We start from the raw sequence: 13,431 nt of genomic DNA, 5'->3' as shown, positions 1-13,431 counted from the left end.
AGGTGGTAATTATGAGAATAGAGAGGAAGGAATATAAGTAAAGAAATGTTATGAAGGTAAGAAATGACAGAACTTGAGAACAGATTCAATTTGAAAGATGGGGGAGAGGGAAGAATCAAAGATAAGACAAAGGTTTCAAATATGGGAGACTAGGTGACTCACCAGTCAGTTTCCACTGACAGAAATAGTAAAAGAAGAAAGAGAATATTTAGAGAGAAAATAATAAACTTGCTTTGAACATGTTGAGATGTATGAGCCAATGGCATATGCAGGGAGAGATCAAAGGATCATAATTTGAGACCTGGAAGGGACCTTGGAGGCCATCAAATACAATGCCTTCATTTTATAAATGAGGAAGCAAAGGAAAAAAAAAGAAATTGGATGATTTTCAGAGTCACCCAACTAGTAAGTATCTGAGATGTGATTGAACCAAGATTTTCTTGTCTCCAAATCTCATGCCTTATCCAACTACTAAGTTCTGCCTTTCAGCAAGGAGGAGGCAGGTCCTATAGGCAGTTGGAAAAACAAGTCTAGAGCCTGAAAGAAAGGTCAGGATTGTAATACTACAGACTTCTAGGATAATATGCTTGGAATGGACTTTATCTAATATAAGAATCAAAATCTTCTCTAAAATGTCACTGACAAATGGTCAGGGAAACACTACTTAATCACAGAGGAAAAGAGGGGATAAGCATTTATATAACCTAGTCTGTGCCAGGTGCTTTTTACAAATATTATCTCATCTGATCCTTACAACAACCCTGCTATTATGATTCTTATTTTACAGTTGAAGAAACTGAGGTAAACAGATGTTAAGGGACTTGAACAGGGTCACACAGTAAGTGTCTAAGGATGGATTTGAACTTAGTTCTCCCTAATTCCAGGCCCAGCACTCTACCGCATCACTAACTCATAGAGGATCATAGATTTATAACTAGAAGGCTAGTAAGTTCAACTCTCTTATTTTATAGATGAGGAGCTGAGGCCAAGAGAAATCAAATGGCTTTCCCAAGATCATCAAGGATTATCTAAGGCAAGATGTGAACCTGTTTTCCTCTCTACAAGTCCATCATTTTGTCTACTACATTAAGGTGAGAATCCTGGTAAGGAATAACCCCAAACCTCCCAAGGCAGCAAATTCTACTTATGTAAGGGTCACATTACCAAAAAACAAACAAATAACAACAAAAATCCCAAAGAATGTTCCTTATATGAAGCTAAAATCTGTCTCCTTCAAACTTTCAATAACCTCCTCCTGCTTTTTTTATACTTTTCTAATATATTAATCATGACTTATTTGTTATTATAACCTCTTTTTTTCTCCTCCAAATTTATTATGTTTTCAATTTTCAACATTCACTTCCATAAGTTTTAAACTTTCTCCCCCTTCTTTCCCCCTCCTCACCAAGACTGCATGCAATCTTATATGGGCTCTACACATAACGTTCTTATTAAACACACTTTTGTATTACTAATGTTGCATAGAAGAATTAAAATGAATTGGACAAAGCATGAGTAAAACTAAACAAAATCAAACATAACAAAAGAGAAAATCGTCTGCTTCATTCTGTGTTCTGATTCAATAGTTCTTTCTCTGGATGTGGATGGTATTTTGCATCATGAGTCCTTTGGAAATGTTTTAGGTCCTTGCATTGCTGTATTCTCTTAAGACCTTAAATTGGAAAAGACTTTGCTTAAGTCACTTAATTTCTCTGTGTCCGGGAGCTGGACAGGATAACCTTTCAAGTCAATTCCAGTTCTAATTCTGTAATTTTGCATTCAGTTCTGAGTGTCTCATTTTGTGAAGGGCATTCTAAGTCTGGGGACTGGGAAGATTTGACATCATGCTTTATATAAGTGGCTTATGCTAAGAACTCTTGCCTTAAAGAAGAGATGGCTCTGGGAGAAGCATGGCAGTTGTCTTAAAATGTTTAAGGAGCTGTCATATGGAAGAACAGCTAATCTTGTTCTACCTGTTCCTATAGAACAGAATTAATAGTATTGGAAAAGAATTGTTAGTAATTAGCACTGACCCTGTTTGATTTCACCACCTTGAGAGTAAATCAGTTCCTCTTTACTGGACATCTTCCATTGGAAACTGTATGACATGGGTCAGTTGCTTAAACTCATCTGTAAAATGGGGACAATATTAGGGCAGCTAGGTGACACAGTAAATAGAGCACCCTGGAGTCAGGAGGACCTGAGTTCAAATCTGACCTCAGACACTTGACATACTAGCTGTGTGACCTTGGGCAAGTCACTTAACTATGATTGCCTTGCCTTCCCCCTCTCCCTTAAAAAATAAAATGGGGACAAAAATACCTATAGTACAGGAGCAATATTGTAAACAAAGCCAAAATGGAACCTAGAGGTCATCTGGTCCAACTCCCTTATTTTACACAAGTAAACTATCTTGCCCACTAAGTAAAAAATGCTTTGTCCAAAGCCATAGAAGTAGAAAATGAAACAGCACAATTTTGATGCTGTCTTCATTGCTGCAAATCTAGTGTCTTTGTAAGACACTACAAGAATGTTATATGAGACGATAACAACTGCTTTCCCAATCTAAAAGCATTACATAGGTGCCATCTATCTGTTGTTGCTGTTACTACTTTAAAAATAAAATTTTCAACGTCCAGTGAATTGTGTTTTTCCCTCAAAGCTGAGTTGCAAAAAAGTTTATCTAACATGCTATAATGGTTTCCAGATGTGTCAGATACAAGGGTAGAAGTGTTATACTTTACTACCTAATAGAACTTTATTTTTCTACCGAAATTAATATTTGATTTTGCAATTTTATCTTTGTGCTCCAACACCATTAACCGTGTAACAGAGAATATAATCAGTTTTACTGGTCCAAATCCCCTTCTCATTTTGTTTCCATTTTAGGTCAATTTCCATGGTGGCCCACTATGTCACAGTCACATCTCTCTCTAATTAAAGTGTACCTCGTGTCCCTAATATCTATTTGATCAGTAAAAAAAAAATATTTAAAGTTTGTCATCTAATCTCTTGCCATTCCATCTTTATTTGATAACTCCATTTTTAATTAGCTTTCTTTTATTCCCAGTACAATCTGTCTTCTTTAAGCCGGATTGTATCGAGTGATGTGGCACTATCTGAAGTCATTTGACAAACCTTCAACAACAAAGCACTCAATTTAACCCAAAATAAGGTGACATCCGGTAAAATATTTATTTTGTCTTGACTTCCTTTTCAATTGCATATATTTAAAGGGGTTATCAACGTTTTTCGTGAGAAACAATGAAGGATAATGAATAGACACCCCTGCAATCCCAAATTACCAGCTATGAAGCCTACTCATTCAAGTAGGAAGCACTATATGCCATTCTGGAATTCAGAAAGACCTGGATTTAAATCTTACCTCTGACCCTAGCTCTATGACCTCAATTCAAACAATGGAAAGAGCGCTAAGATTTAGTCAGGGGAACTGAGTTCAAATCTCAACTTTCCCACTTACTGGGTCACAGTGGGCATGTCACTTAACCTCTCTGAGATTCAATTCCTTCATCTGTAAAATGGGAATAATCATAACCTGTAGTACCCACCTTATAGTATTCCTAGGAGGTTCAAATTGGTTACTATACATGAAGTACTTTGCAGATTTTATAGTGCAATATAAATACTAGCTATCATTATTATAGAAGGTTGTTTCAAGTTTTTCTCTGTCCTCTCCAGGCAGCTCTTCTGATTCTCTTCTCCAACATGATTTACTCTACAATCCCCCAAAAACCTCTTCAATCTGAACATTCACTAACAGAATTAGATTTCCAATATTGGAAGTACCCTCTGTACCAGAAGACCCCTTCTTCTGATTGTTTGGTTCCTTCTATTTTTTGTTGTTGAGTTATTTCAGTCTTGTCCGACTCTGTGACCCTATTTGGGGTTTTCTTGGCAAAGATACTGGAGTGGTTTGCCATTTTCTTCTCCAACTCATTTTACAGATGAGGAAACTGAGGCAAACAGGGTTAAGAGATTGACCCAGAGGCACAGAGCTAGTAAATGTCTGAGGCCAGATTTAAACTCATGAAGAGGCATGTTTCTGCTGTTAAGACCTGTACTCTGTCCACCACACCAACTAGCTGCCCAATTCCTCCTGCTCCTCCCATTACCTCCATTTTAAGGAGATCTCCACTCCATCCATGTCTTCTTCCTTCTTCTCCAGGCTGTGATTCTGACTTTTCTCTAGAATTCCCCAGAGATCTTCCCCATCCCTTCCAGCTGCCCTTTATGTGATGACTTCCCCCATTAGAATAAGCTTCCAAGGGCAAGGACTACTTTTCTTTTTGCTTGTACTACCAACACTTAGCACAATGTCTGACGCATAGTAATCACTTAATAAATGCTTATTGATCGATATTGGCAACTAGGCAGGTGGTACAGTGAACAGAACCAAAACTCATGAAGATCTGAGTTCAAATCTGACCTCAGACACTTCTTAGCTGTGTAACCCTGAACAAGTAATCTTTCCCTGCTTCCATTTCCTTCTCTGCCAAATCCATGTGATAATGGTACCTACCTCCCAGGATCAAAGAAGTTACTATCTGTAAAATGTTTTGTAAACCTTACAGCATTATATAAATGGTAACTGTTATCTCCACATATATGACAGACCCTCAAAAGTGCAGCAATCTCATGTGTTTCATGCTCCTTTTTCTTTGTCTTTATCTAGTTATTGTTTTGGTAGATACTGGAGTCAGAAAGAAGCAGGGGAAGGAGAGGTACATTTAGAATCCATGTGCCCAGGTTTTAAATCCTGGCTCTGTTAATATCTGTATAATCCCAGGCAAGTCACTTCTCTTGTCTTGGACTCAGTTTTTGCATCTGTAAAATGAGGGTTTTGTGCTAAATAAATCTCTAACGGACTGTCCACCTCTATGAGGAAAGAGCCACCCTTCAGTCATCTATTAATTTTTGGACCATGCTCGGTAGGGATAATTCTATTAGGTTTCAGTTTCTACAAATAATATGTCTGGTTATTTGTAGCTAGCATTTATGAAGCATTCAAGGTTTGCAAAGTGCTTTACAAATATTATCTCATTTTATTCTCATAATAATCCATTTGGGGAAAAGTGAAAGGAATAAGCACTTTTGAACCACTTACTCTATGTCAGGCCCTGTGCTAACTGCTCTTTACAAATATAACCTCATTTGATTCTCCCAACAGCACTGGGAGGCAGGTGCGAATATTATCTCCATTTTACAGGTGAAAAAACTGAGCACATAGAAGTTGTGATTTGCCTAGGGTTACATAGCTAGTAAATGTCTGATACGAGATTTGAATTCAGATCTTCCTGACTCTAGGTCCAGACTTCTATTTGCTGTGCCACTTAGCTGCCATAATAGCAATTATAAACATATCTACAGCTTCCTGGAACTTGAAAAGTTACAATAATAAATTTCAGGATTTCCAAGATATCAGTTGGGGTAAGGAAGGAAAGATATCCCTTTAACCTATGTCAATTGCAACTACATGGCAGTGATAATACCAACAGGAGCTATTTACCCCACTGGAAAAGTGACCATTTGAGAAAGAATTGCTGGGACACCTAAAAGGCTATCGGGAGGTAGGTGTGAATCCACTTCAGGAGAAGGCCATGCTAGAATAGAATGTCCCTTTGTTAGTAAAAGATCTGCAGCAAGTCCCTGATTTGGGACGATGCTACTGCCCTTTCATCCCCAGAGTCTCAACTCTGACAATGCTCCTTAGAGACCTGATAATTCATCACAAGGAATTCCACTGGACTTCGGAGGTAGAAGACTGAATGCAACAAGTTCAATGTTTACCATCGTCATCATGTCCACTTACCTGGACCCTCCTAAACAATCTTAGAGGTTGATATTGCAATAGGGACTTTCTTTACTTAATCTAAGCCACCCTCATCAATGCCACAGATCTACTGATATTTCACCCACAAGCTAATCTCCTGAGAAGAGAAGAGCCTCCTACTAGAAAAGGTGGCATTTGATGCTTGGAGACATCGCCTTGATAGAGCGTGGTAAAACATTGTTCATGCTAGCTATAAGAACCTTGAGCTCCTTCTGATGTCCCTTTAATAAGACCCTATCAGTTCTGAAGGGAATATTTGGACAGGTTTGATTTTTGCCCTCAGTTACATTCCAAGTCCCAAGCTATTTCAACCAGTAGGCAAATGCATTGTCACAAAGACTAAAATTTTCCACCAGAAAGATCAGCCATCTTGAATACCATCATGTTAGAGCAAATTATTAATCAATCATTCAACAAGTATTTATTAAGTAATTATTCTGTTCTAGGCATTGTGATAGGCAATAGAATACACACATAAAAAAAGAAACAATCCCTACTCACAAGGAGCTTACGTTCTGATAGCAGCGACAATACATACGTGTTGAATGATATGTTGGACTTAGATTCAGAGAGTTTGGTTCACCTCTTATATTTGCTGGCTACGAAACCATAGATAAGTAACTTAACCTCTCTGAGATTCAATGGAATCATCTATAAAGTGGAGACAATAATATCTGTATTACCCAACTTACAGGGTCATTCTGAGGCTCAAATGAGATAATGGAGTAGCAGTAACAATAGCAGTAATTATTATTTATGTTATATTATGGGGTAGTAAGGTGGGATAGTAGATGGAGTGGGAAAGACTCATCTTCCTAAGTTCTAATTCAGCCTCAGATAATAGCTGTGTGACCCTGGACAAGTCACTTAACTCTCCTTCAGTTCCTCATCTGTAAAATGAGCTGGAGAAAGAAATGGGAAACTACTCCATTATCCTTGCCAAGAAAACCCCAAAAGAGGGCATAAAGAGTCATAAACAGTTGAAATGACATGTTATATTATGTTACAGTTATGTTATATTATGTTATGCTATGTTAAATTACATTATATCAGGTTACATTACATTATATTGTTTTGTTATGATACATTATGTTATATTGTTATGTTATATCATATCGTATCACATAGTGGACAGAGTGATTGGCTGGGAATCAGGAACACCTGAGTTTAAATCTGACCTCAGATTAGCTATGAGACCCTGGGCAAGTCACTTTCTCTCTGTGCTTCAGTCACCTCCCCTGTAAAGTAGAGGATATAACAGCACCTTCTTCCCAGGATTGTTGTGAGAATCACATAACATAAATTGTAAAAATCACTTGGCATGATGACTGGCACACAGTAGGCATTATATTATTTTTAGTTCCTATTGTTATTATCATTAACCTAACAGCCACTCAATCTCATTATGACCTACTAAAGTTGACTGAAGAACAGCAGGTACAAGATGACAGGAAGATTTGTTTTTTATACTCCAAACTGGTAGGAAGGACTCCCCTACTCAAAGGAGGGTAAGTCTCTGGGTAGCTATGCCTCTACTCATACTTACATATTCTTCCAGCAAAGAAGAAGTGGGTAGCCTGATCAAAGTCAGAGAGGCTGTTGAAAATCTTACATGCCCTCCATCACCCAGGAATTTGGGTGGCCACATACCTAATACAGAATATACTGCTATTGCACATAACAAGCATACTCTGTCAGAGTCAGAAGTGACACTTATGGTGCATCTTGGGATACACTCCCCCCACTGAAGGTGGACTTTATCACAGATATTAACCTGTTCCAAGTAGATGATGCTGTTCTGTTAGAACTGAGCACCCAAACAAGATATGTCTTTTCTCCCTACTGTTACCACCACTTCCCAAACCAACTGCCTACTCCTAAGTTATTGTTTTTTACAACTCGAGTGTCCCCTCCCACCTCTTTTCTTATTGGGGATTTCAGTGTACTTCTCATTTCTGAACTTCACTATTGATCATTAACTTAGTAAATATTTATTATTCTGTAAACATGGACTCCCCAATTAATGGACAGAGCACACAAAATCTCACAACAGTATCTCAGATATATCTAAGATAAATGGGTAACCTCGATGATCATAGCAAAATTCTGTCATAATATAGCCTTGTTTCTACCCACAATTCATACTTTCTGTTACAGAAACTATAATTTCCACCAACAATCATTCCCTAAGCTCACCCTGCATATTTTTTTTGCAACCTACAACTGACTAGAGAAATATAAGGTCATCTCCATTTCAAAAGGTCTTGAAGACTTGGTAATAGGCCTTGGCCTTTCACTTTTGTTTACTATAAGCATTATCAGAGCTGAACTCTTTCAATAACTTTTTTATTTATAGACAGAGAAAGTTGAGATTATGCTTTCCTGTACTAAACTTTCAGACTCAAACGTGAAAGGAGACAAAGTAAGGAAACAAAGGAGGAAGCAAATGAGTAGAAAGAACCAAGTTTTTATCAAGTCAAATGAATGAGCCTTTATTAGGTATCTATTGTGTGGAATGCTGTGCTAGGATCTGGGGATACAAAGAAAAACAAAACGGGTCCCTACCCTCAAGAAGATCATCATCTAGTGGAGGAGACAGTGTGCAGGCAATTATGCACAAGAAAGCAGACATAGATCAATTAAAGATGATCTCAGAAGGAAGGCATCGGAATTAAAGAGAAAGAGAAAAGTCTTCATAAAGAAGGTGGAATTTGAACTGCGATTTGAGAAAAGCCAAGGAACCAGGAGGTAGAGACAAGGAGGGAGAGAATTCTAGAGATGGGAGGGAAGGGGGGAAGGGAGGGGTGCAGCCAGTGAAAATGAACAGACTCAGGAAGTGGAGTGTTTTTTTAGAATGGAGGTTAATGTCACTAGATTCTAGAGCATATGGAGGCTCATAAAGAAGGATAATCCTGGAAAGATAAGAAAGGGTCAGGTTATAAAGCCAACCAGGATATTATATTTGATCCTGAAGGTAAGAGAGAGCCAATGGAGTGTATTAAATGGGGGAGGGCTGACATGTTCCAACTTGTGTCTGAACTTTACTCTGGTACCTGACTGGAGGATAGACGGGAATGGAACTAGACTTGTAACTGGTGCGAGCAGCAGGAAAGGCATTTCCTAATCATTGTTTTGAGGCAAACTCAGTTAAGCAATAAAGAGAAAGATCTTGGACTTCAGGATGAAAGACTGAGTTGTGTGAGACTGGGAATCCTCAAGGATGCTGCTAGAGAAGGTACCTCCTAGGGAGGAAAGAAGGCAAGAAGAAACTTGCCTACTGTGCAATTAGAGGGCAAAGGAAGTTCTCTACTGGAACTAATTCAGTATACATTATTTTTTTTTTTTACTAACTGGGGCAGCTATATTGTAATGTGGCTAGTACACTGGACTTGGAATGAGGAAGACCTGAATTTGAAATTCTCCTTGGGATACTTAGCAGTTGTATGTCTCTGGGCAAATCACCCTCTCCATTTCATTTTTCCTCATTTGTAAGATGACAATAAAAATAATAGCCTCCCCCTCCTAGAATCATTGTGAGAATCAAATAAGATCACGACATAAGTCACTTTGCAAACCTTAAACATCTTGTATTGTGGCTGTTACTAAGTGCAAAACTCAGGTGTTTTTACCTGCTAAAGAAATTGAAACACCAGCTTGTACTCTTAAATTTGGACACCCTACACAAAGTTTCTGGTGCAGTCATTCTAGTTAAAGACGTTTTAATGAAATAGCATTAAAAGTAGCCCAGGATTTAATCTGGTAATCAAAGATGATTGATATCTCAGGTACCCTACAGTAGGCATTTACCCCAGGTCATCACAGGAGGGGGCAACCCCTCTCTTCCATTTTCTTCCCTGACTTATGTTGAAAATGCTCTATAATTTTAAGCCAGCTACTAAATCACCTGTCAAGTTAGTTTCTGGAACGAGCTTGGTCGGTATGTGTTGCATAAGGGACACATCAGACAGGCAAGGCAATCTCAGACTCCTCGTTATTTTTACTCCCCATCAGCCTGTTGGAGGATTAGCCTATCTCCCATTAACACATGCGTTGCACATCAAACCACAACAGACTTCTCCTTTTGCATAAATTGCTTTCTCTTATGGCTCATTCCAGATCCACAGCAGCTCATTCTGTTCCATATTCCAGTGATTAAAGCTGTGGAATCACAGTGGTACTCTTCCAGTTTGGTTAATGTCAAGAGTGCCTGGGGCTGGTGTTCAGTCCCTGTAATATCAGATTTGCCAGAAGCAACTGTAAGTATTCCGGAACTCCAAGGCATATTCCAGAAGAGTCTGGGGACCTCAGACCCAGAACAGTTTCTGAGCGGTAAACTGTACATCTTTCCTACTCATTTCTGCCAGTAATTATGTAAATGCTAAATGGTCCTCATCAAAGATTATTCATCTCTGCTAAAAGGCTTTTATCAGAATTATGTCTTCAGAGCGATCATAGGAAAATCAAGTTTATGAGGTGACTTAACTCTACTCTTGTTTTAACTGCCTGGCTACAGGGGCAGGTTCTCAAGACCTCCTGTTCTTTAAAAGGGTTTTGTCTTTCACAGACTGCTTTGTTTTTTGGTGTTTGGTTTTTTCCCCCAAGCAAGACTTGGTATCCAAATTTCTGCTAACCATCAAGTTTGCTTTCAGTTCAATTGACTTGAATATTGTGAAGATATAAATTTTCCATTTAAATAATCAGCCCAACCAGCAAGACACCTTCAAATAAATAACCTGAGGTACAGGCAACCTGCCATGACTGTAAAGGCTGATCCCTCCAGTCTGAGGGACAGCAGAGAAATTTCATTAATAGCAACAGAGAGGAAAATACCTAATTAGGAAACGTTACACAGGATGGATGAAACAAGGCTGTAAACAAATACACTTGGAGTAATTCAAGGGTTTCTAGCTAACTTCTCACTTTGATCAAGAGCATTTTCTGCCAATGTATGGAAAGATTCAGAAAAATCCCCAAGGTGCCAGATGGAAGGAAAAATGATGCTGTAGACTCAAGAGCTACTTTTTCTTGTCAGTCCTTATGAAGAAAATTTCAGGGAAGAACACAGCAGGGTTTTTTAGATATGGGGCACTTCATTGCCTTGCCATACTTTGCAATCTTGACTTTTTCTTTAGCTAATCAATTAAAAATATAACATGGAAATCAACCTGCTTATCAGCATGCTCAGTGGAAATTCAATTAGCTCAATGAGCATTTATTAGGCACTTAATATCTGTGAGAAACAGTACTAGGTGCTATAAAATGAAAAGAGAAAATGAAAAGCAATCCTTAATTTCAAGATGATCACATTTTACTGTGGGTATAAAATATGCAAAGCAACTAAGTATATACATCTAATCATTTGAAGAGGAGGAAAAGAGAACTAATAATTAGGAGAATCAGAAAAGACTATTCATAATAAGTAGTATGGGGGCTGAGCCTTGATGGAATGTAGGGATTCTACATGGCAGAGGTAAGGAGGAAGCATGTTCCAGATATAGAGGACAAGATGGCTGGAAGTAGGAAGTAGGAAATGGATTCCACGTTTGAGAAATAGTAATAGTCTCCATTTGACTGGAACGTAGGATTCCTGAGGTGGGATAAGTGCAATAAGCCAGAAAACAAAGACCAAAGAAAGAAGAAAAAGGACATTAAATGTTTGGTTGAAAAGTCTTCAATTGTTCCTGTAGGAAGTAGGAATCCACTGAAGTTTCTTGAGGAGGAGAGTGACAGGGTCAATGCACTTTAGGAAGATTATTTTGGCAGCTAATTAACTCAGTCCTTTTTCTCCTTAAATCAAAGGTTTTACTAAATATCTTTTAGATGCCTTCCTTCTGTATATACTCTTCCCTAGTCTGTGTACTGCTCCTCTCGTGGTACACACATTATCTCTTCCTACTGCTGTGCACACTTCACTTCATCCTCTCCCAACCCGCAATGATTTGAAGCAATACTGTCTCATCTACTGTGTTTTTTTCTCTGTTTTGTCTCAGTTTCCCGAATCCATCATTGTCAATGCATGGGTCACGTTGTCAGGAAATACATAAACAATCACATTTGTCATGCACCTAAAAATAGAATGGTCGTGGGAGGGGGAGGGAGGGTTGTGAGGTATTCATAATCTAATTCACATAGATAAGCCTTAAGGTTCCTTTAAGGCACCCACCATTTTTTTAACCAGTGGGACATCAATGATATATAAATAAAGCTGTGGGAATTTCACCTTGTAATTCTCAGAACTAGTTGAGTAGTTGCACTTCTAATGAGCACTAGCTAAAAAAGCATATTGCCAGAGGGCAGAAGAGAGGAAAGGATAAGCATCCTCCACTGAAAATCAAGATCAAGGGAGACTTTGCCCTTCTCTTCTTCCGTACCTTTTATAATTAGTCTCTGAATTACTAAAAATTGACTGAACAGACCCAGCAAATCCTTCTCCTACAGGGCCAGGATTTGTGTTGAGAAGTGATTGTGGATCAAAGTTTAAAGTCACTTTATAGAGTGGGAATTTATTTTTCAAGGATCTGCAAGCCCCAGACAGGCATGTAAAAACTGTACCCTACCCCATTTGTGTGCCCCATTTATGGCTTCCTCCCTTTTGGGCAACTGTAAATTTTGCACTACTATACATATATGTGTGTGTGTGTGTGTGTGTGTGTGTGTGTGTGTGTGTGTGCTTAACTAACTCTTTGTTGATTAAGAGTGACTTTAAGAGGTGATCTCATAGACTCACAGAAATACTGATGTATAACCAGAAGAAATGCTAGAGGTAAAACTGTATCTAGTCCAAATCAAAGATTTCATAAGAGGGCAAACTGAGAACCAGGAAAATTCAATGATTTGCCCAAGACCACATGCCCAAAGTAGTGAAAAGCATCCCACTTCTGGTTTAAATCTCTTCTTTTATGTAGGTTATGATTATCCCTAATTTATAGGTGGTACAGTCTTTGAGAAGGGACTTGCCTAAATTCATGTACTTACTATTAAGGTTATCAATTTGGATATTTGTGGTCTTAAGCAAAGATTAAATTCAAATTTAAGTAAATGTTCTGTGAAAATAAATCAGTGTGATGCCATAGAGAGAGCGCTGAACTTGATGTTAGGTAACCTTAGGTTCGTATCCAGACTCTGATATCCATGAGTTGTACAGTGGCAAGTCACTTCTCAAAATCTTAACAATGCCGTAAAATGTACCCATTAAGTCATAGATAAATTACCATCAGCACTGGCAGAGGAAGCACCCAAAGCAACTACAGATCTTCAAAATTTGTCATAAATATACTGTACAGAATAACATGAAGGCTGAGTTTTCCTTTTAAATAGACTATTAATAGTAATAATAGAAATGTATGTAGCACTTTAAGGTATGCGAAGTGCTTTACAAATATGTCATTTTCTTCTCACTCCCATGAAAGTTAAATGTTACCTATGCCCCAATTTTATATGTGAAGAAACTGAGACAGACAGAGGTTAAATGATTTTTCCAGGGTTTTATATATATGTATGTATGTATGTATATGTATATAGTAAATGTCTGAAGTTGGTGGTTTTCTAGACTTCTAGACTCTATCCCCTACCTAGCTACT

The sequence above is a fragment of the Notamacropus eugenii genome, chromosome 6 (genome assembly GCF_028372415.1).
Source record: "Notamacropus eugenii isolate mMacEug1 chromosome 6, mMacEug1.pri_v2, whole genome shotgun sequence".
Lineage (NCBI taxonomy): Eukaryota > Metazoa > Chordata > Mammalia > Diprotodontia > Macropodidae > Notamacropus > Notamacropus eugenii.
Note: the sequence above shows the minus strand (reverse complement) of the source record.